The sequence below is a fragment of the Varroa destructor genome, unplaced genomic scaffold (assembly GCF_002443255.2).
Source record: "Varroa destructor unplaced genomic scaffold, Vdes_3.0 BEIS01000002.1, whole genome shotgun sequence".
Taxonomy (NCBI): domain Eukaryota; kingdom Metazoa; phylum Arthropoda; class Arachnida; order Mesostigmata; family Varroidae; genus Varroa; species Varroa destructor.
The window spans coordinates 4,055,124-4,077,777 of record NW_019211455.1 but is presented as its reverse complement, the minus strand read 5'-3'; the positions used below and the strand labels follow the sequence as shown (position 1 = coordinate 4,077,777).

Here is a 22,654-nt window from a genome sequence, read left to right as displayed (position 1 = left end):
GTACCCTAGCATATATCGGCCTTTGTTTGCAGGCGGTACAAACGTAGCGCTCGCTCATTGCCAGCCACCCGCGAAACATAAGAACACTATCTATTTACAATGATACAAAAGCTACCGTTACTTCCACGGGCACACTAGCGAATTAAACCAATGTGTGTGCGTGTTGATAGACTACATTAGTTTTACAATAAACACGCATAGATTCTAACGGGTCCTAATGCCCTCTATTTTTCTATATAACGTCCACACGCAGTTCGGCAGTGGAAATCGATGTTGGCGTTTTCTGCTTCATTAACTTAGACGCGCCGCGAAGACAAACAACCAGATCGAGAGAAGAATAGGCACCTAGCAGCAGACGAACCTCTTATTTGCCTCACGTATCCACACTCAATGCTAATCAATAAGGGTCGACCAGTGGCGTCGTCAGGGCAACTAAGAACACCGAAAAAAAAAACTAAACATGTTGTAAACGGTTTCGCGTTTACCTATTGTTAGTTCTGTACTCGTATCGAAGTTGGCCGGTCCCCATTACTGACGATGAGGCCACCGAGCCCAGTTCGACCGCTGCTCGAACCTATGGCGATACAGTAAGTAACCACTGCATATTAGGTATATATATCTGTGGGGTAAAAAACGCTCAAAGCATGTGTTCTGGTGCATGATAGAGTAAGTGACTGGAAGCGTGTGTGCATGCATTTGTGTCAGCACTAGCTCTATGCATTAACGTTAGGAAGTAGAATATATGTGTGTCGCTGCATGTATTAGCGTAATGCGCCATGATGTGCAGGTGCGGCGCGTTGTGCTGTGCAGAGTCTGTTCTACCTGTACCTGTAACCTACCTGAGTGGCTGGCTGCTATACGGAGCTTACAACGTTTAGTCCTGCTACCCTAGTCGCTAGGCTGGAAAACGCTTAGTATTATTCTAGACGATAACGAAGTCTAGAAAATAGGTGAAACGGCAAGCAAGAAAGAGAATCAGTTTTAGATTCACGTTATCGCTTGACCCTCCCATAGCCATGGCTGAAGCCGTCTGTCTCCCTATTGCGGCCGCAGAAGCATATGCCGCGACCGCTAAAAATCTACGATTCTTTTGCGACAACAGCATCAAGATCATCAACAGTCACACCTTAATAGATAATGCTTTAGTATATAGTTAAGAGCGGCGAGCAGTTATGTTCGATGAGCAATGTGGATCGTGTATCTACATATATGATACGGAAAATGGGACTGAAGAACGGCCCAACTAATATTTCATTGCAAGCTTTATAATATTTACTAGAAAATGCCGGTGGTTCGTCTTCAGGCACGGTATCTTTTATTGTTCTTGTTCCTGCTGCGACGTCTTTTTTTCTCGACGTGGAAATCCGTAGACGATTAAACGTAACTGAAACAATAACGAAGTTTTTTTGTCATTGGAATCGGTACCGTAGCAGCTAGTCTCGCGATAATCGGTATAACATCGTGGATATGATCAGGATTATGCTTATTCCGTTTGGTGATGACCAGCGTGGTAATTTTCGACAGTCATTTGTAGTGCTACCTGCAGGAACACCTCACGGACGCCAAAAATCAAAGATCAGCTTTAATATAGACCGAGACGGGCGGTCGGCGTCAATCTTCATAATTCACACCTTTTTCAAGGGGGCGCTGTATTTCAGCTCCTTTCCAATGGACGATAGCTGGGCTTGCAGAAGGAGCACTGAATGCGTTGATCCGGCCTCGGAACGACAGCAAGGCTGCCCGGAGTAGCTGTTGCTCCGAATTGGTATGAACCACATACACAATATTCGTCTTTGCCGTATTCATCACTATCATCATCAGAACCGTAGTTCTCATTGCGCATCGCTGCTGTTACCACGTAATCGAGTCCTGCACTCCTGTCTTTTCGCCGTCTCCGTCTATCTGCGCGCCAACGCTGTACGGACCAACGGAATGCTTCTTTACTAGACCAAAGTGTACACCGCACGTCCTGTCGTTCTCGACACCATGCACTTATTAGAGCACCTTCTACTGGCGTCCTCATCGCTACCACCATCAACAAAACGAAGAAAATGATAATATCTTCACGCGGTAAGGGGAAACTGAACGAGACCGTATGCAAGCAGCACCGCAACATCGGTAACAGCCAATAGAAGATGTACATGGTCACGTGATGCGTACACAATGTGCTGGTAGAGTAGTAGAGTTCAGTATCAAGAAACTGCAGACGCTTATCACAAAACACTCTGCTGTAGAGGGATATGAAGGCGTCAGCGGCATCGCTGCCTGGCGCGGCAGTCAGTTATGGTCGGGAAGGCACACGCGGATGCACAACAACAATAATAAAAACAGCAGCAGCGCTTCTTCTTTTTCGACGTAAGGACCAAAAATACGAACAAGAAAGATTGTTCTGAATGCCGTTTAAATTTTTATAAACAACGGCAAAGCGCTCCTGCCTCAAGGTGGCCATAGTAGCAGCGGCAGCAGCAACGGGCATGGAGAAAAGCCCGCAAGGAGACCCAAGCGAAAGGAACAAACCAATGCCCAGCCAAAGGATGTCTTATGGCGATTTCTGGCCTTTTGTTTTCTGTATATCCTATTTTATCGCGCATTAACGAATGAAATAGATGTCAGAACGACGAACGACCAAGGCTCTTGACGCCGTATCCCTAACGCAGGCGCTCCCGTATGCCGGGCGTTCGTCGGTATTGCCGTATTGTACAGCGTTAACTCAGGACGATAGGGCAGCAAGGTAGCGAACACTTCACCTGATCAAACGTCATCAGAGGAGATGTATATGGCATCACGTGACGTATTCTCAGCTAAGAAGACTCAATTCAGTAATATATAATATAGCAATAATCGGTAAATAGTACTGCAAAGAACAGATAGCTAACGCGAATTTCCACATGCTCCCATCTGTCTAGCTTCGGCTTCTGTGCCATGCACATCATTCTGAAAGTCAATATTGGTTCTAAGAAGCCTTACATCTAATCAGGTTAGATCTCTTCTGCTATTGATAAGGCTGTTGTGCTTCGGCTGGGACTTAGATAGTAGCTAATGTTATGGTTGATCCCAGTAGCCTCAGAGGCGGCAGTAACAGTGAAGACGTTCAGTAGGATCCAGTCTCCACGCAAAATCAAGCGGAAGTACCGCCAATCCAGTCGCTGCCCGGTTTTATTACATTTAGGATCGACAATTCGCAATTTTCCGCTTATTGAATCCCTATCTCGAACTTGTTATCGGTACATGTCGCCAGCGGTTTAGAAGTTGAGCCGCTAAAGACGCCTGTTCTGTGCACTTGGGCGTTTGGCGCAGTCGAAAAAACTAATTTGCTGAAGGTGCAAAACCCTGAAGCTGAAAGGCGACAAAACGGCCTGCGTTCTTTATGTTCAGCTTCTGACTTCGGTGTAACAATAGAAAAAAAAAACACGTCTGGCCGCTTGTCCAAATATTAATAGTAGTTAGCGTATTTTATTCAGATAAAGTCGACATTTCATGCGAGGCTTGCTGTTAATAGTAGGCACAGCTAGGACAGGCCCAGTTTCGTCTTCAGGGATACTGTGTTCGACAGAATTGAGTAAGCAAGTTTGATTAAGACCCCGTAGATGAGAAAAGACAACTTACCACACCTGAGCTTAGGGAAGACAATAATGCAAGCGGAAAAAAATATATGAGTTCAAAAGAAATAGACGTCAGTCGGGATATTGGTTGTAGTCGAGCAGAAGACCTCAAACAAGATAATTGCTGTTGACAAAATGTTTATTTATAATAACACTCTCTGTGGTGGCACAACGGCGCCGTTATGTGAAGTTCTTACGTCGACCGCGGATGTGTCTATGTTCATCCAGGAAAAGACAACAGTATTCGTGCCGGTAGGCGGAATCATCACATTTTGGGAGCCAATTTTAACTGCTATCACATTGTCTCAGCAATTGCTCGCAGAAAATTTCCCCTAACGAGAATAGCTCTATGATAGTCGGCAATTGCCGAACTCTGTGGCTACGTTCATTCATATATGAATCAACATGGAGGTAGAGAAAAAGCCCCGGACAAGATTTCTGCTCGTCGTCATTCTCGTTCAACTTGTCGAAGTCTTCACGCAACTCCCAACTGGCCAGTCAACCGTGTCGACTGCTTTGTCGGTGGCACTGCCAATTTACCATCGACAACCACAGCGGCGGATTGATGACTGAAGACAGGGCAATACGAAGTGTCTCCCGCTGTTGCAATTTCTTAACGTTTATCATTACAGAATGGAATAGAGAGAGGCGAGTTAAGCCAGGCTGACTTGGTAGGCCAGCCGCCAGCGTATAGCCAATTGCATCGCGTCACTTGTCTGCCTTATATATATTTATTAGCTAGGAACGAAAACGAACTTTGAGCGCGTAGCACTGGACAACATCGCTGGTATCAGCTGCGGTCGCCATTGCAACAGCGACATAGTTAATGTTGGCGCTATGGCCGAGTTCCTAGCTTTGTGTGTGTCCGTTTAACCAAACACGAATGGCAAAGCGGCAGACTCAACGCCATCGCGCGGGAAGACATAGCACAAATGGGAACACAAACAAGCTGTAGCAGACGCTCATCTATACATATCTATCGAGACGAAAGCATGGGATCGGAGGAGATGAAAGCACTAGTCGCAGTGAGGGCTACAACACCGCAACGTAGTATATATATATATATAAACGGCCAAATGCAGATGCGCTGTGTCCGATATGATTTTACGATTTTAAGTCGGTCACTCGGCGCATTCATTCTCGTGATCGTCGCTGTGGTCGCCCTGGGAACGCTCCCGGCGTCGGCGGTCAAGGCGCCGGCAGCGACTGTCACAAGATTGATGTGGCGGGCCTGGCGTCGTTTGGTATGGCTACCATATTGTTTTTTCGTCGGTTAGCAGAACCTCATGCATACATACCATCTATATATCGTCGACGCCGTCCGCAGTGACAACGCTTATAGTAGGAACTGTTGCTATGGTCACAGCACTGGACGACTGACGAGCAAGTTGCATCATCATCAACACTACCATCGTCTACTTATTAAATGCACACATACACAAACATACACACGCAACCCAACAAAGTTGACGAAATTTTGGCTAGTGGTGCTCTCCCGATGTCAGTAGGTTCTAGACTGCAAGCCGACCGATAAGACAAGAAAAACGTAAGAAGTCAGCCGGACACCCCTCTGCTAGGGCCCAATCCCTCTCTTAGTCGTACGTTTTTCAAGCAGTATATCTGGACGTCGTTTGCCTATCTTCACTGCTTCAATCATTGACACAAGCGGTGCGACACTCAACAGCTGCAGGCCATTGTTTATGTATACATTTTTATCGTATCATATCATCACCGTTTGTTGACGCCAATTTGTTATATTTAAATAGCGAAATCTCTTTTCCATTTACCCGGCTGTCTCTTTTTTGCTGTCCCGTCGAGTCTGGCGTTTTCCGTAAACCGGAACTCATTACGTGAAGCCGAATATCTGTAAATTTAAATGATGAAGCAGGTCACCGTAATCATGCAGATAAAAGCATCAAACTTGGCAGAAACGAGCCTACCTCATCCTGGGTGCCGTTAGAACGGAGGTGGGATCCCGCAGCGAATTCTGCCATAGCCGATTACCCCAGCATTCGCTCGCCCCGCCAAGCAATTGTGCCAGCATTGCTACCTAGCATGTCTTACTGGGAATGGAAACTCGCGTATCAGTCGGTAGCCAGGTAACAGAAGCGCTCCATGTCAGACGTTAAGTAAGATAGAAACTTCAGCTGTGAAAGTCAAACATGGAAGGTCAAAAATTAAGAAAGAGAATGCCATAGACGGCGCAGGATAGCTAAGCAACCTTTGCGGGCGGGTGCATGCTAATTTCGCTAGGCAGACATTTCTTGATAGGACGACCACCGCTGATTAGTACATCAGACTCACATGTAGCATCATCGCAGTTCGCCATGCTCTCCCTTTTCATCCCGTGCTGCCAACCGATATCAAAGTGCCGAAACTATCTTCAACGTAGAAGTCTGCATACATATTCCTCAATTCAATTCACTAAAAACACCAGTGATCCAGTCGGCGAGCCAGCCGGAGACGATGGCAATGTCCGTCACAAATAGACGACATTGCACTTCAATGAGGATACGGACGCACAATCCACTGCGGTTATGTTTATTGATGACAATGGCGGCACGATACCTCTCTTGGCTAGTGCCTGGCCATTTGCTCCTTTTGCGTCACTGGCATTTCATGAAGCGTCAACGAAGAGCATCAACAATTGCTTGTTGCCCGGCTGTCTGATGCAAGGCGTCGTTCTGCCCCTCAAAAAAGAGAATTACATAGAGTGGAGTGGTTTCCACTTCATTTTGGTTTTTTTTTTTCGAAACGATGTAGTTCGACCAAAGACGAAGACCACCCTCTTGCGCGCGCGCTACTGCATATTGGTCTTTAGGTGGTGGCGGCGGCGGCAGCGGCAGCAGCAGCAGCAGCAGTGAACGTATCGACATAGTATCCGCGCCGACAGCATTAGCAGCAGCGAGAGGAGCTGCGGCCGCGCAACGCCTTTTCTTCGAGTGATGACCCTGCACTTCAGATTATTCTGCTGATGTTGCTGCTGCTCTAGTGCTCCACTCGACTCCATGAGCCACCACCGGCCCCATCTATCGCTACTATTACGAGCCGTTCGGAGGAGCATTTCTTAAACGACGGACCGTAGCCATCACCGCCCGCCGTCCATAACCACCGTTACCACGCCCTCATTCGCGGTTGACCCGCTGTCATGACAGCTATTTGCCTCTGCTCATTGTGAATTCTGTTGGCTTTCGGTTACGCCATCATCGCCGCTACTATTACCATGGCTACAAGCGACTTGTATACTGGTCAATGGTCGACCACAGGAACAGGGAACCTCCGAAAGTTGCAGCTGCCACTTTGGCTGCCGAAGTACTGCCAGCTGAGGCATCGTCGGAACTTGTCGTCTGCTAGATTGGACGTTGCTCTTAGAATTGCTTTCCGTTCTCTGCGCGAGCGCCATCTGGATCTGTATTCTGCATGGTGCACGCAAGGTATGGCGAACGTACCAGTTTAGACCTCGCGGACACAGTGATTAGCCGGCGAATACGCTATCATTAATACAATTGATAAACGCCGCGCTGTTATCCGCACACGTCATGACGGTCATATTTTAATTACGTCGGCACAAATCATAACCCGACGGTTACTACTTGAAAATCGCTGACATGTAGGGACTCAAGAGATGCGAAGAGCTTCTGTTTGGGCGATCTCCTACTCTATGGAACACCAGTCTATGTACACATGATGGTTTAGCTTTATCTAGAATATTGGCTGAGAGTATAGACATAAATATTGGACCGCTTTATAGTGAATCTTGGCTTAAACTTTTCGCCTAGTGCTCAGTTCTAACTAAGCGTACGTGCTATCGGGAAAATGCAATCAACGGCGGTTTGTTTTAAATAGAAAAGTGTCGTTCCGTATCATCGCAGCGTACTTCTCTCGAAGTTGCTATCGTTGTTTTGCATCGGCCGCTGATGATTGCATACCATTTAACTGCGAGCAATTTTAGCCAGGGTTTTGGGCTTTCAAGCTGATCAGTTCATTTGAGGGATTCTTCATTATGCTGCTCACAACCTTCACCATGATCTTCTTTACAACGATGATAATGATAATGACCATCGTCACCGCCACAGTCATGATGCTCATCATGTTGGCACTACCTGCAGCATTAACATCGAGTAGGGTCCGAATCAGCAGTGGCACAGTTTATCGGACGCTCAGGGATTCCAAAGTGCTGAACTCTCGTATTGAAACGTCCTGATTCTGATTGGAAGACAGATAGGTAAGCATGCGCGCGCTTTCTTCACTTGAGTGGACGGACGTACAGACAGAGCGATCGATTAATGTGGCGATCAGGTCTCTCAGGACTCATGGCAGATTTCGATATGCTCAGGGTAATTTGTAACAAAGCGTTCTAACGTTTTGTTGGCCGACGCCTGGTGGTCGGCTGACAACAGAAACCAGACGCCCCCGAAGCATTTCCCAGCTCAAAAAATCGAATTTAGACAGTTATCAACTTTCGAGTCCCCTCAGTTCTTAGTTGCGTGCTTTTCCGCGCCGCTGCTGATTGTTGATTCGGCGGCACGCGTACGACGATCACGAAGTAAGTATGTCATGTCCTATTCAGCCGGGCAATTATTTTGCTCAGCGCACGTCGTGTCACAGCGGTCACCCAATTGCTGGACAGTAAGCGATCTAATACTAGCACGCTACTCGGATGGCGGCAAGATGTCAAATCTATTAGCTCTAGATTATTTTTCTCCTTGACTTTACCTTCCTCGCCCCATAACACTTCTATTAGTTTTTTTAATCGGACTAGTGTCGATCGTAATAGATAGATCGCATTGAAATTTTAATCCAAATGCTATATAATGCATTTAATGTAGTGAAAGGGGGGTTGGATGGTGGGTTTGTAGATGGTGGTTGACTGTCTTATCACTGTTGCAAGTTACTTAATCCATTATTATCGTAACTTCATCCTCGGTTGGACAGGACCAGTTTCGTCATACTACACAATACTTTCGAAGTACCCAAGAGCCAACGCTCACACGCACACACGTATATATTAGCGTCGATAGCACGGATAAGCGGAATTATAACAGCTGTCGTCTCACAGAAAGACCATCATCCATTTGATATGACCCTCATGTGCGTATAAAATCTGAGGGAAAAAATGATGACAACAATCTCTCTATAGAAAACTCAGTTTAATATTATTACACGCTCAAACATCGGTGGCTGTTAGGAGAGTCTACTTCTGGGCGACCGAGCTAAAGCCAAAACGGCATTGTGTATTTCTCCCCTTTCTACAAAAATTAATGTTACCCTCAAGATAAAGCCCATAGCCATCGTTGATTCATCTAGCTCGTTAGGCTGCATCTCGATTTGCTTAAAGTCTCTTGCCTGAAATCATAATGCTTTGTTATGCCATTGATTTTCTTTGTGTTTGCGTAACTTGGCCGGTCCAAGTCGTAATAATTGGAGAGGCCATGGCGGAAGAAATTGTAATAATTCTAGATATTGTGGTTATGTGCTCCGTTCACTCTCTACGATTCGGGCGCTGTGTTGTAGCTGATATATCGTAAAGAGTGTGTATCTGTCTGCGTGCGTATATATAATTTCGATGTCGGTAGAACGATGCACTAAGAACAGCAGCGGACGTCGCAGCGTGGGGTTTCTCAGCCACCGAAAAAGAACCATTAACGGAACAGCAACATCCAAAGCCGCTGGACGAGCAGTTCTTGGCTCCCGAAGCAAAGAGCGACCACGAAATGTCTCGTTTTCGTCGTTGTCGCCGTCATAGTTGAGATCCGAAAAAGCGGCGTCAACGTAACGGCAACAGGCAGCCTGCAGCGAGTGTAGAGTGGTCAACGCAGGGGGTACGGTCGACCATATTACCATTGTCGCCACCGCCATCTTTGCCAGCATCCCTATGGGAACCGAACGCGGATCGCGGTTCAGTTTATATACAGAGTGGCAGTGGTCGGTTGTGGTGGCTAGTAATTACCCATACTAGTGGTTTTGACTGCCCTTCAGTTGAATGAGGTCGCTGGCTTACTTGGAATTAGAGTCAAAGTTTCAACGTCCCCAGGTAGCGACTCGGCGATTCCAGCTCCTTACGGCAGGAGAGCCCAGCGACTGGCAGCTTCCCACCATAGCTACAGTAGTAAGCCTCAGGAGAAGCCACCAATCTAAATAATTGACGCACTATTAATATAGTTTAGGAATATTATCTACAGCAGATATACAACTAGAAGAAAGAGAAGTAGGTTCGACGAACCTATAAACAGGCTGAAAACAGGTATCCATGCAAACAGATTGTAGATTGAGCATGATCGTTCACCATGGTGCGGTGGCTGTGACATGAATCGTCGCTGAGTCAGCTTTTCGTCAGCTTCAGTTCGGTACCTAGGATTTGGGGCCAAGCAACGCAAACTCTCTATCTTGTCATAAAGGATCATATGAAAACAACATGCAATCATTACAAGAGCAAATGTACGGTGCCGTCAGGTTATCTGTTTCCTCAGTTGACAAAAAAAACGAAAACGTTGGGTAAGCCTTTCCCTCTCCTAAAGCCTTTTTCTCTGGGCCTATCAATCCGTCTGTTTATCGACTGCAGCTCCTCATACTATAGCAAACGTATCACATGTATTAATGGTTATAGTTGACCGTGAAGAGAAGATGGGGGAGGAGCTAAGCCCGACCGAATCTGAAGTCTTCAAATGCGTGTGAGTAAGGTGCCGGTCCTCGCGCTCCTGCTCTCGCTATTAGTAGAGCGTTCACCGTAGCATTTCTGGTGACAAATAGTAGAAAATGTCAGTAGCGTAGAACCTTATACTTGGTAAACAAGCTAGACTTAACAGTTGCTTCGCTGCGTTTGATAAAGAGCAAGAAGCTCGACTGATCACTTGCTTATGTGCCCATCCTTTAGTGTTTGTCTGGCCGTTGCTGAATTCCGGTAAATACTACCTACTCATACCATTGCCAGCGGCGCGTTGTAGGTCGATGGCAGAAACAATAAGGCTATAAGTCTTCCGCACATTCAAATATCACTCATTCGGTCGAACCAATGAATAAGCGTCAACCCCACCACCACAACGACTACTACGAACAAGATCAGCGGCCAGATAACTGCGGCAGCGAGAACTAGCTAGCTGTCTAGTTGCCTCTGCGCACCTTTTTTCAATCGTTTCGAGGGCCGTTACGAGACCTCGGGCAAACAACTAAAACTCGCACACAATGTTGAACGATTCAATAAAACTAGTTTTCCTTATCTTCCTTTTATATATACATATATATACTACGCAGGCATATATTGGCGCCGGCAATTACACTATACCAAGTTGGCATTTTGGATTGATATGGACTCCTTGGATCTGTGGCACCTGATTGAAGGTTCCCGTAAAGGAGAATTATTTGAGGCTTTATTAAAGCCCAAAGTAAGCGTGCATCTTTTTAATATAACGCGATTAAACAGGTATAAACATCAATTTATATTGTACTCTCTCTCTCAAATACAAAAAATTTTGTTGAATCATCTATTGCTACTTAGCCTACTGCCATCTACTGCCAAGTATAGCGCGATATGTAAAGTTCTTTGTCTGAGTAGGGGGCCAAAACGCAGCTTTGTCTATTCGGTATAATAGTCCTCTTCCTCGATATCAAACAGTTGTCACCGCCGCTTACGCCGCTAACATGAAGCAGACGAGTTAGCAGACGAACTTACGACGATAATGATATTGAAAAGTAGCAAAAGTAAACAAGCATTTTTCTAGTTTTTCGTTACCTTGAGTTTACCTAATGTTGGTGCCGTCAGGGTAAACAGCAGACTGCGGCGGTGGATAGCGGTGTCCATGCCACCCAGGTTGACAGCGAAATAGGCCTGACGCTTTCAGGCCTGCGAAAGCTAGTTGCTTTTCGATATCTAATATCTATTCTATACAGCTGGCAATCGTTGTCCCCATCTTCTCGTGAGCCTAAGATGTAACTGTCTAATAGTACCATGTCTTTATTGACTGGCGGGAATACTATGAACGGCGGCAGATATATGTCACTCTCGCGAGACACAGACTTATGGGCTCTGCCTCAACTGCTAGAGCCAGTGAGGTGCGGAATTTATCCTTTTCTCTTCGTCATCTCGTAGTGATTTTGTTGCAGCTTACTGGTCACAGCCTGGATTCCAGCGCTACGAGTACCGTGGAACAACCGTTGGGCGCAGCGAATTCACGTTATGTCACAGTTATAAAGCCGAGTCCACCTTGCTGGCCCATTAATTAAATTGTCGATTCGAATATTTCAGACAAAGACAGATACGGACAATATCAGCGTGCGGCAGTATATCAACAGCCCAAGGTCGGTGGAGAACCCATACCTGCATTGGCGCTAGCTATAATAGTTGGCTTAGTAGACTTCAGGATATCTGAGTTTTGAAAAAGCAGCTTTTGCAAACTTTTGTAACGCTTTATAGATCTTAAACGGATGTCCTGTTTTTAGCTTCTCGAGCTAGATACAGCTTGTGTGAACTAACTCCCTGATTTAAATAACAACAGTAAAAGTGCTTTTGCCTTTAGTGCCAGATCTGAGCACGTCCCTACTTTTATAGCTGAAGGTGCACAAATCTGGCAGCGAACGCTTGAAATCTTCGAAAGTTTATTATTATTATTATTATGCTACCAAATAGCTTTAATTAACAGAAGACCAGTCTCGTTTAGATCACTTGACGTTCAACTCAGATTCGCAGATACTATCTAACGTATACGATATATGAACGCCATAAATCTCTCATAGAGGTCGCGGTTTGCATTGTTTCAGACAACACGCTTTTTCTTCGCATTATTACTTCCCTGCGCTATTCGTAATATAACAAAATGGTAAAATACACCTAACATCTATTACTAGACAGAAGCAGCTCTGTTAATATATATTTGACGAGGTTAACTGGGACAATTGTTTACTTAGCGACCTACCGTGAATTGTAAAAATATTGCAAATACACAGATTTGTTTAGACTTTGTGCAACGTAGCACAAAGTCTAAACAAATCGCGCATACGTACACAGTCTCGACAACAGAGAACAGTTTCATGTACGAAAAATCACGATTATATCTATTAATATAAGTATATTGAGCTGGCGGTACAAGTGGTTGATATCACATATTTTAGTGTTTCGCTATAAAAAAAATTTGAATTTTGCGATTGTTTTCACACAGCTTCAGAATTTCACGTGATGGCCTATTACAATCGACCTGAGTCAGCCAGTGCTTCCGGCATTGACCCGAAAATGGATGTGGCTTCCGTCTGCGCTGTATAGGTGCATGCGTCTTATGGGGTGGGAGGTCACCACATACAATAAACAATGCCGTGAGCTACACACGGAGAGACAACTACTAGACATTTCGACCGGCGTGTTCGCAGTAATTCACTAAGACGGTGGCGATCAGTTACTGTGGTGAGTGTCACATAGTCGAGTTGAAACCTATTTCATACCACTCGAACGGGAAAACACTTGGAAAAATACAATGGGTTGTATTTGTACGGGCTCTAATGCTAGGTGATGTCACGAATCGTGGAGACCCGTCGCTAGGAGCTCGGCTGGCGCCCGTGTACACCGTGCTGTGCCCTGTTTTCAAGCTCATTTGTCTTTCGTCGGATAACGAATGGATTGCGGCTTGTGCTCTTCAAGGATTGAGCAGGCAAGATCGTTTCAACAGACATCCTCCCCTAGACGTCCTTCAAAACTACTCCAGTTGGAGGCAAATCGTAGTAAATCGTGCGCACGCGCTTGGGTTACACCAAAGAAACGCGACCATCCAAGCAAGTTTCTTGATTTTCGTGCTTGTTTCGCCCATTTCTAGCGTTTACCCCGTCTGTCGCGAAGAACTTTTCTTGTTATGTTCGGTGTGCTTGTAAGAGACCGTGTCGTTGTCGTAGTGATGGTCGTACAGCTTTTCTAGCTGCATCCACCTTGAATTCGTCGCGAACGCCGTTTTGCTTTTGCGCTGGGTGGCGTCAAACGCGAAAGCTAGAAATAAATCGATGATGTCCGCTCGATGGTGCGTTTTCGCTGGTATCTTTTGTAGACGGAGTAATCACACACAAGCAGGTAGGTAGGTAGACACAGGCGCACTCTTGGGCCAAGATCTGGAAAATTTCTCGAGCACGGCTTTTCGAAGCAAGCAGCAATATTCGATCTTTGCTGCTGGTTGTGTCGAGTAGCACCGGTGAGTACGATAGGTGATTTTGGCAGAACAGATACACCATATATATATAGAGAAAGCTCTAAACTGTGCTAGACTTTTTCAAGTCCCTATTTTCTCCTTCGCCCCTTTTATATTCTTGACTTGCCTGGACGTTCCATCTTAACGAGGAAAAGTCGCAGAGCGCTCTCTATTTCGTTTTCTCAGTTCCGGCTAAGAATCGTTACTACGCATGGCGTGGTGCCAGCTCGAGCTGCCGCTGTCCTATATTGTGGTAGCAGTAGCAGCTATGGTGCTGCTTGTCGTGCCGTGGATGTAGTTTGGTCGCATTATATAGTCTCGGTTCCTGAGCACTGCGGCATATGTTACCAGGATATCACAAGGCATTGTAGAGAAGCCACAGGAAACAGGAGGCCGAAAGGGGGATAGAGCATGGAATAAAGAGAAAACGAACGCGGGAAAAACAAGTTTTTTCCTGTACCGCTCGGGTGGTCCATGAAACGACAGCGAAAATAATGCTAACTCCTTCTCTTCCTTTTGTTCTGCTTTTGGGCGCAGGCCAGGTAGCAGACGCTTTCGGTGGCAACGCTAACAGCAGCACATTCACCCTCTTTTTCATGTGACAGAAGTCTGTTCTGATCACTGCTACCAGCGTAAATACAGTAAAGCTCTACACTGTAGTAGCCAGTAGTTTAATCTTGCCATAACAATAATGATGATGACGATGATTATCACGATGACAGTGAGTCGTCTGCAGGCCGCTAATGAACATGGTGGCAGCCGCGCCTATGACCACTACCACATTGGAACACTGGCAGGAACAGGTCAATTAAACTTAAAAAAAAATAAACAAGCCTTGTACAGGTGATATTGTTGACAGCAGAAGCAGTGACAACAACAATAGTACTAAGCATTCAATATTAAAAACTTCTAAAGACGATCTTGGCGTGCTACGAGCGAAATACTCCCCTTGAAGGGTTTGATGCCGAGAATGTTTCTTGACACTGACCTGTTAATGGGCTCTCCGAAAAAACAGATGACAGGCAAAAAACGTTGCAGCTCCTATCAATGCCACAGCAACGACTATTAGGTTACGACGGATAGCATCGGAGTAGACACGAACATTCTGAAGGCCAACTCGTTGGCTTTCGTTCACACTGAGCAAATGCCTGAACTACCGTGAGATTAAACATCTTCTAGATGAATGGAGGCAAAGCTCTCCTGTAACAACTAGGGTTACCCAGCTGACTTTTTATGAGAGACACAGCTCTGAGGTTCTGCGTGGCCCTATCGGCTCGATCAGCCTAGATGCAGGTTCCTGGACTGTATGGCGGAATCAGGCGTGGCAGAAAGGCAAAGATTGACAAAACGCTAATAAAGAAAAATGAAAAAAGTTTGTAGCATCTGTTTTCAATGTCACCCTTCAATTGAGTAGTATAAAAATAAGACGGTAAGCTGTGATATAAAAAAAAAACAACGATATTATGCGGCCAGTCCTCGTAAGGCACTCATCGTCTGTCACTATGAATACCAATCGTCGAATGGAATAGGATTTGTGGGGCAGTCATTTGTGCAGTGCAAGCATTAATATACGATAACAACGACAGGCCCTCGTCACGTTACCACCGATTTCTACGTTGCGTTTGTATTCGTCTCGAGCTACTTTTATGAAGATGAAGCCCCCTTTCAAGACCACTACCAATCAACATCTATCAGTTTACAAGAGTTAGCTAAGATCGTTTTGTGACGATAACGAAGTATTCAACAGCACGATTAGCAGGAATATCAGGCTCCGTTAAGGGCGTTGACGTTCAGTAGGAAAGTATTGACAATTTATCGGATGATCGGTGGATCAATTTGCGCAGTTGAATTGTTATCCTCGTCACTTGATAGATCAGCTGAAAGTGTTAAGCAATAATAGATCTTACCGCGAGATTTTGGCTACAGCATCGTCCCTGCAGAGTCCGTAATTACTGCCGCCATCATCGTTGTTATGGTTCGTCTTAGCTTTATGACCACAATTGGCCATTTTCCAATGGTATCTCCTGCATTTACTATTCGAAACATTCTTATCTGCTATATTCCAAACTCGTTCAATTATATAATACACGTCTGTGTCTAGTCCTCAGAGGTTGCCTTCGTTTCGTTGGCGTATTTCGACTTTATATATATAAACATTGATCATTTGAGCCGCGGGCCAATCGCGGGGGGTGTTTCCTTACTTAGCCCCTGTACCCGTTACTGCACCGCCCGGTCACAGTGTGGGCAATTTCTCGAATATTTCGATATGGTTATCGGAAAGTCGGTTTATTTCATTCAGGATGTTAGATAAAGAGAGCGGAGGATACCCGTCCCCGTGTCAGAGTCTTGTTAAGAATTAGACACTTCTCCGTTTTTTGCAACTATCTAGATAGCGATGGTATAAAACCACGCCGATTTCGAACGCTACGGTTACGGCGACTATTTTTTTCGACTCCTACGAACTCAGCGGTTCAAAATGCTCGTAAAGCCACCGCAGGCTGCGGCATCAAGGTGGCTTTATCTCATAGGAGTCATAACCAGTTCAGATTGGCTCGTTGAACTACGACTTTTCTTTTTCCCGTTCATCACCATTTGATCTTTATCACTCAGCCAAGCGGCAACATCATTTCATCAGTTACACCTACAGAACGAATGAATGGATGAATGAACGACCGACCGACCGCTAGACCATCCACCCACTCTCAACCCTTGCCTTTATTTACATTCAGTCCGTTTGCTCGATCCGAAAAGGAGCCTAGTAATAGCCTTCGCTCAAGTTACCTGAAGTAGTAGAGCAAACAGCGGGGCCGTCTCCAATTTACCATCAATCTGTGCTGATGTCGCTGCTACTGCGCGTGCTCGCTGCTGCAGTCGCCTCATCTCCTGCATTCGCTGACCCGAATACATAATGGCGGAGACACACAGACGCACCTCCGCGCTCGAAAAACCAATGACGTTACCGGTGCAAATACGCCGGTTACGATTGATCAACGCATCTTCTCCGCGAGGCGCATTGGCCCTAAGGCGTCCGGAACATAGGCACGGAGAGCGCTCGATGTCAATAACAACAAAACATGGCGCCCATGGCGATAGCGCCGCAACAGCGTTTTTGGACTTTTCGTATTCGCAGACGGGATTGGCGCATACCAATCAGCAGGCGCAACGGCAGGAACAACTGCAAGGGTCGCCCATTTACACTAGCCTACAATCAGCTCAGTTTCGGGTTCTGCTTCTTTGTTTGCTTATTGCATTCTCGAAAGAGGGATAGGCGCAAGCAGCAGAGTGAGAACGATGAGCTCAGCTTAGCGTCATCTCTCTTATTCGATGTCCTGTCTCTCATCGATGTTCGCGCATCTCCACCTGTCTGTTGTACATATCTGTTGGTACGAGTAGCTTGGAAGCGAACACCCTGTTGTACAGCAAGGGCATATTCGATCGGCAAAGGAACTATCCCGTCGACATATTCTTGGCTAACTGCCGTTTTTGCAATCTTTCGCACTAGCACCGTTCTGGGCGCGGTAAGGGACGATGGCATATCGTATCGCATCGTCTAGTGGAACGACGTCCTCTCCGTAGCACCATCGTCGAAACTTAGTTCGAAGTAACTTGTCTGTAACACGTTCCCCAGCAAGCATGAATCCATATCATGCAGATCGACAGACCATCTCGGAGAAGATCATGATCTTTACGGCCGACGTCGAAATAAAAAGACAGAAACAGATAACGTAATAGAAAAAAAATAAAGAACGGAAGAGTATGCAACACTTCGTTTTACTCAACGTCCCGCCTGCATAACATCATCATCTTCAGCTGCTACCGACGGTGACTTCGGCCACTTTACTTCGTCGCATCACCTTCCCCCTTCTTCACGCTGTTCTTCGTCCTTTTGCCTCCATCGACAGTGTGAGGGGTACGGTAGCAAAAGCAGCAGCAGCAGCAGCACCTACCTACCTGCCTGCCTGCCTGCCTGCCTGCCTGCCTGCCTGTCTGCCTGCCTACTCTCTTCCACCATCGATAGAGTAGTTTTTGGTCTGATCGCCATCATTGTCGGTCTTGAATGATTACTGCCCAGGTATGCTGCTGTTGCGAAGATGAATCCCTGAAGCTGAGTCGGGTTACGTTGGCTAGCTGTTCGTTCATTGCAAGTAGAAGTTGTGCCCCCAAACTGAGCTGAACTATTTAGCTAGAGCTGCCATGATGTTGCTAACACCCAGCTTGTTGAAACTGCTTCCTCTTCGGTTGCCTCGAAGTGTTCACCCCCGAGTGGGAAGAAACGCTTAACAACGCCACATGATGACACCGCACCCGGTGTCGACGACGACGACGACGACGACGACGACGACGACGACGACGATTCGTCACTTCATCGTTTTCATATCAAAAACATCGCCATGGAGGCAAGTGTCGACTATAAAGGGGACAGGCATCACTAACACTACCTATGTAACTGCTGTATCGTTGTCGCCTCGATAACGAGCTGCTGCTGCTGCTGCTGACGGTCGGCACCAGACGTTGGCTAATGTTGCTTTAGCCATCCCCCCTCCTCCTCCTCCTCCCCGTCCTCCTTGTCCCCTATCCACTCCTCCCCCACCATCATCGCGTTTCGGACACCCCTGTCTACCTGCTTGACTGCCGCTAAAACAGATGATGATCTGTTCACATCTATCCAGCGGAATATTTTGATTTACATATACTAAAATAAACCTGCACCAAGCTCCCGTGTGACCGACGATTTAAACAGTTCACACTGTTTCAGCTATCCTTGGAGGACTTGTACCATTCTTTTTGAGCCGTACCATCGCCACTATCAGCAACTGCTGCAACATCAATCAAAACAATAATAGCAAAGAATAAAGAAAAACTCATTGGCATTAGTCGTCGTCGTCGTTTTTTGATTGAACAATCGGGACATTTTCGACTGGCGGCGAGAGAGTTGAAAGCGGCATAGCAGGGGGTAAGTTTGTGAGAACTGTCAAAGTTATAGCCACGTAATTGTTGTACTATGCGACCTAATGCTATGTGTAACATGTGTCCAGGAACGATTTTTCAGCTACTACTGCTGCAGGACACGTGTTATTGAGTCTGTCAGTACGTCCTAGTCTTGTGCGGTTTCCGTCTAGGCTCCAGCTTTAGCAAGTGCTTATCAAAGTGTCTGCACGCTATAAAACTATAAGACTATAAAACGCTGGAAAATAGTCATTTTCCAGCGTTTTACAGTCTTTCGATACGCTAGATGATTTCTTAGGTTATTTACCAGACTAGCGTAGATCAGGTTCACTCGACGGGGCACGTTTCGCTGTCTCTGGCTGTTCAGGGCCTTAGAGCGTTTCAGGAGGATTGAGCCGATCAGGGAGATGGCAGTAGTTCAAAACTGGACGTTTACTGCAGGAAGAAAGCGAGGAAAAAGCACGCAGCAGCTGTCGGGTTAATTTATTTCCCCTAATTGGCTGTGACACTATCTTAAAAATGCGGCCTCGTCATATTTTGTACCGCAGCGATGAAGCAATATATATACACGTGAGAATGCCACCGGGCTTTCTTATCGCCATTGCTACACGAGCTACTGTGCGCCACGCATCTGACAAAAGACGGCAGAACCCTGAGTTCGAGGGCAGTATTAGCGGCGGCGCCGGCGGCGGGCAACAACAACAAGAGATCACAACGGTGTGCCTTTCTTAGATAGAGCTTTTCGAAGTGCCACACTAAATGATACGGAGTTCAGCTCCAGACTGTAATTCACCGTAATAGTTACGAGTTCGCAATGTATGAATCTTCGGTGTTACATAGATCGGCAGTTATGTTACATATGATAGCTGACCCATATACGAATAGTACAGGGTCTGAACCGCAGGACAGCCGCTTGGCAAATCGATGGGCGCCGTGCAAGAATCTCTTTCCGCAGTGGTAGCCCTTTGTATATGGCATATATTTTTCTACACGAGCTAACTTATTTCTACGTATACTGCTTAAGTGACATTTGCTATGCTTGGATATGACGTGTGAGCAAGGACTGGGAGGTATTGGACAAGGTACTGAGGAAACACTGCTATTTTTCGTATCTATATTGTAATTGTTATTATAAGAGCATTCGCATGAGGCGGGCAAACACGCGGGCGAACTGCGGAACAACCATTTTGAAAGCTAATCACGACACGAGGCGACAGTTTGGGTCAAAGCGAGAATCAACCGATTTGACATAAGTGGTCTGTGATAGGCCTGCCTAAAACAATCGCTTCCAATCGTATGATATGTACACCGATAGATATTTCAACGGCCATATGAACAGTAACAGCATGAAAAGAAAAAAAAAAAAAGGGGGGAAATTATAGCTATTAGTAGCACGTAGACGATCACGCGGTAAAATTTAACTGATCCTTTATAGATAATAATAAAGGGCAAATGAGCACATTCCTTCGTCGACCTTTTTTCACATTACAGTACACTATATACCTAGAAGGTATCGAAAGCAATTAGATTACAATTATTATGATTGTAATTATACGAGCACTCGTGGCGGCGGCGGCGGCGATGTCCGTTTGATTGGGCATTTCGTCTTCGCGTTTCGGGGCCATCATCAAAGCTGGACTCAAAAAGAGCTCGTGACACGAACACGAATTTGGTTCGGACAAATGTAGCGGTCTTACCGTCACTGTCGTCATCGGCGTGAACAAAAATAACACTATGCGGGTTAGTTGCCCACTCGATGGGTATATCTCGGCCTCTAGCTTCTCATATTGTGCTTTTTTTTTTACCTTCTGCTTTGACACTTACCCTCCCAACGCCTGACTGCCTCTGTCACCTCGGCAAGGGTTGTAGCGACTGGCATTAGTTCGAAATTGGCTTCAAAATTGCCGCCAGACAAACTGTCATAACAGCAGCACAAAGCTTATTTGTTATCTGCATAGTTCGTGCGGGATTCGGCGAGGGGACCTGATTACAGATCGCTGGGTGTTGTCAACGCGTCAATCAAGTGTTTGGGTAACGATATGAGGGTGTACGATATGCACAACTTGTCCGCACAGAGAGTAATACAGAATTTTTTTTGTTCGTACGCATTTTGGTTATACGGTCAGAAGCGCCGCTTTTTTTTTTTTTTTTTTTTGTATTGCACGTCCTGAGGGGTATAGGCGCCTCCTTCACACTGCAATCGATCGTTTTTTTTGATCTGCAATAAGATACGCCACAAACTGGGAGAAGTGTTTGTATTACACGAAGTGACTTATGGCTTGTAATCCTTGTGCAAACAAATGTAAACCATACATGTATTACGGTGCTTCATAATGCTGAAAATATATATCAATGCACCACGAGGTCCGTTAATTATATGCACTACAATTTCTTTCGGTCGATCGTGTGGTACGCCTAAAAAGCACGGTACTGCATTTTAGACTTTGGAACGTTTTATACCAAATATAACTATGTATTTACTACTCGCTCACCGAAATTACCCTTCATATCGTTTTAGTTTGAATATGCGTACGCTAGACCGCTAAGATCAACCGCTAAATTGAGCCATTACCAACAAATCATACGCTCCCGACTGAATAATGCGACGACGCATCCGGAGATATTTGGTTGACCGTATCTCCTACCTGAGGAACCGCCCATTATTGTTGTTGTTACTGATAGGAAAAAGGAATCATATCAGTATATATCCCTAAACAGAATGCGAGAAGCCTTTGTTATTCTATCGAAAACAGCGAATTATAAGAGCGGCGGCGGCGGCAGCGTCAGCGTCCAGGCCGAATCTCATATTGACATCATCACCATCATTATATCAAGGAGATAAATAAAGACGAAGGTCATTTCCCATTTTTTTTGAAACGGCTGATATGGCCCGAAACGTGAGTTTGGGCTTTTGTTCCATCGGCCGGCCATCGATCCCTTGTGTGACGGTCGTGTCACAAATTGTACAGCCCGTGATTTTCAATCTGCCTTCGTCCTTTTCCTCGTCTTCAAGATACCGAAATATCCGCCATGATCAGGATGCATTGAGAAAGCCATTTAGAGCCAAACTAATGGCCGTCATAAATGATTGCCGCTGATATTTTTGATATTCTTGTCTTTTCTTACTGTTATTGCTAGTTACATACACGGCTATAGAGAATTTCTCAAATCGACAATTTCTGACCCTCGGCTGAAGTGCAATAAGCTGCCTGCAGAAAATCTTAATTTGTGCGCATCAGCTGCAGACGACTCGAGCGCTAGAGTACGAATACAATAAAAATGACACAGAGTAATAACAATTTTTATTCCAGCTAATCATTAATTAGGTAAAAAGGAATATTTGCAAAACAGTTCATGGTGCCTAGGCCCGACGGTCACTATGAACCGCTTGGAGTAGTCCGTTGGCAACAGACAACGTTTCAGCAACTGCTAACCAACGGGAAAAAAAGCCGCGTTTCAAGCCTAACCTGTTGCCTTTTTGAGGTTGTTCGCTTTCATTAGACTGATTAAGTCGCTCGTTATAAATGCCTTCCGATAAATGTTGAGTCCAAGGTCAGTAGTATAGCGTCCTATTCACCAGTTAGGACAAATTGCATCAACCATGTCCTGCTCTTTCATCTAGACTATCGACTCATAAAATAACTGACTGCGGAGAACCGGATTACCAACGGACAGCGAAATAAGAAACGGCTTTCAAACACCGAATGCGACAGTATCATCATAATAACGATATTCAACTGTGTGTTATCTTATCCAATCAATGTTTTTAGCAGTTCGATTCCACTTCCTCCAAGGCGGACCTTTAGAAGGACACAGTTTCACGTAATCGTATGTTACGCACCCAGTCTACAGAATGAAAGCGATCTTGAGTCGATGACTTAACAGTGAGGTAGTAAGACACGTTCAGAAACAGACGTATCACGCTAATGATGGATGCTGTGCAGA

General features: G+C 45.7%; 1 protein-coding gene and 2 long non-coding RNA genes across 7 annotated transcripts in view; 2 read left to right on the top strand and 1 right to left on the bottom strand.

The window, feature by feature from the left end:
- The window catches only part of LOC111244196 (uncharacterized), a 180,161-nt gene that overhangs the window by 102,759 nt on the left and 54,748 nt on the right, over positions 1 to 22,654 (bottom strand). The gene's annotated exons all lie outside the window — the stretch shown is intronic.
- Positions 11,235 to 13,593, top strand: LOC147757271 (uncharacterized). The gene is made up of 4 exons (XR_015320517.1): positions 11,235 to 11,651; positions 11,845 to 11,897; positions 12,755 to 12,993; positions 13,096 to 13,593. It is a non-coding gene; the product is annotated as an uncharacterized LOC147757271 (long non-coding RNA).
- On the top strand, positions 15,476 to 19,349 carry LOC147757270 (uncharacterized). The gene is made up of 3 exons (XR_015320530.1): positions 15,476 to 15,737; positions 18,519 to 18,716; positions 19,077 to 19,349. It is a non-coding gene; the product is annotated as an uncharacterized LOC147757270 (long non-coding RNA).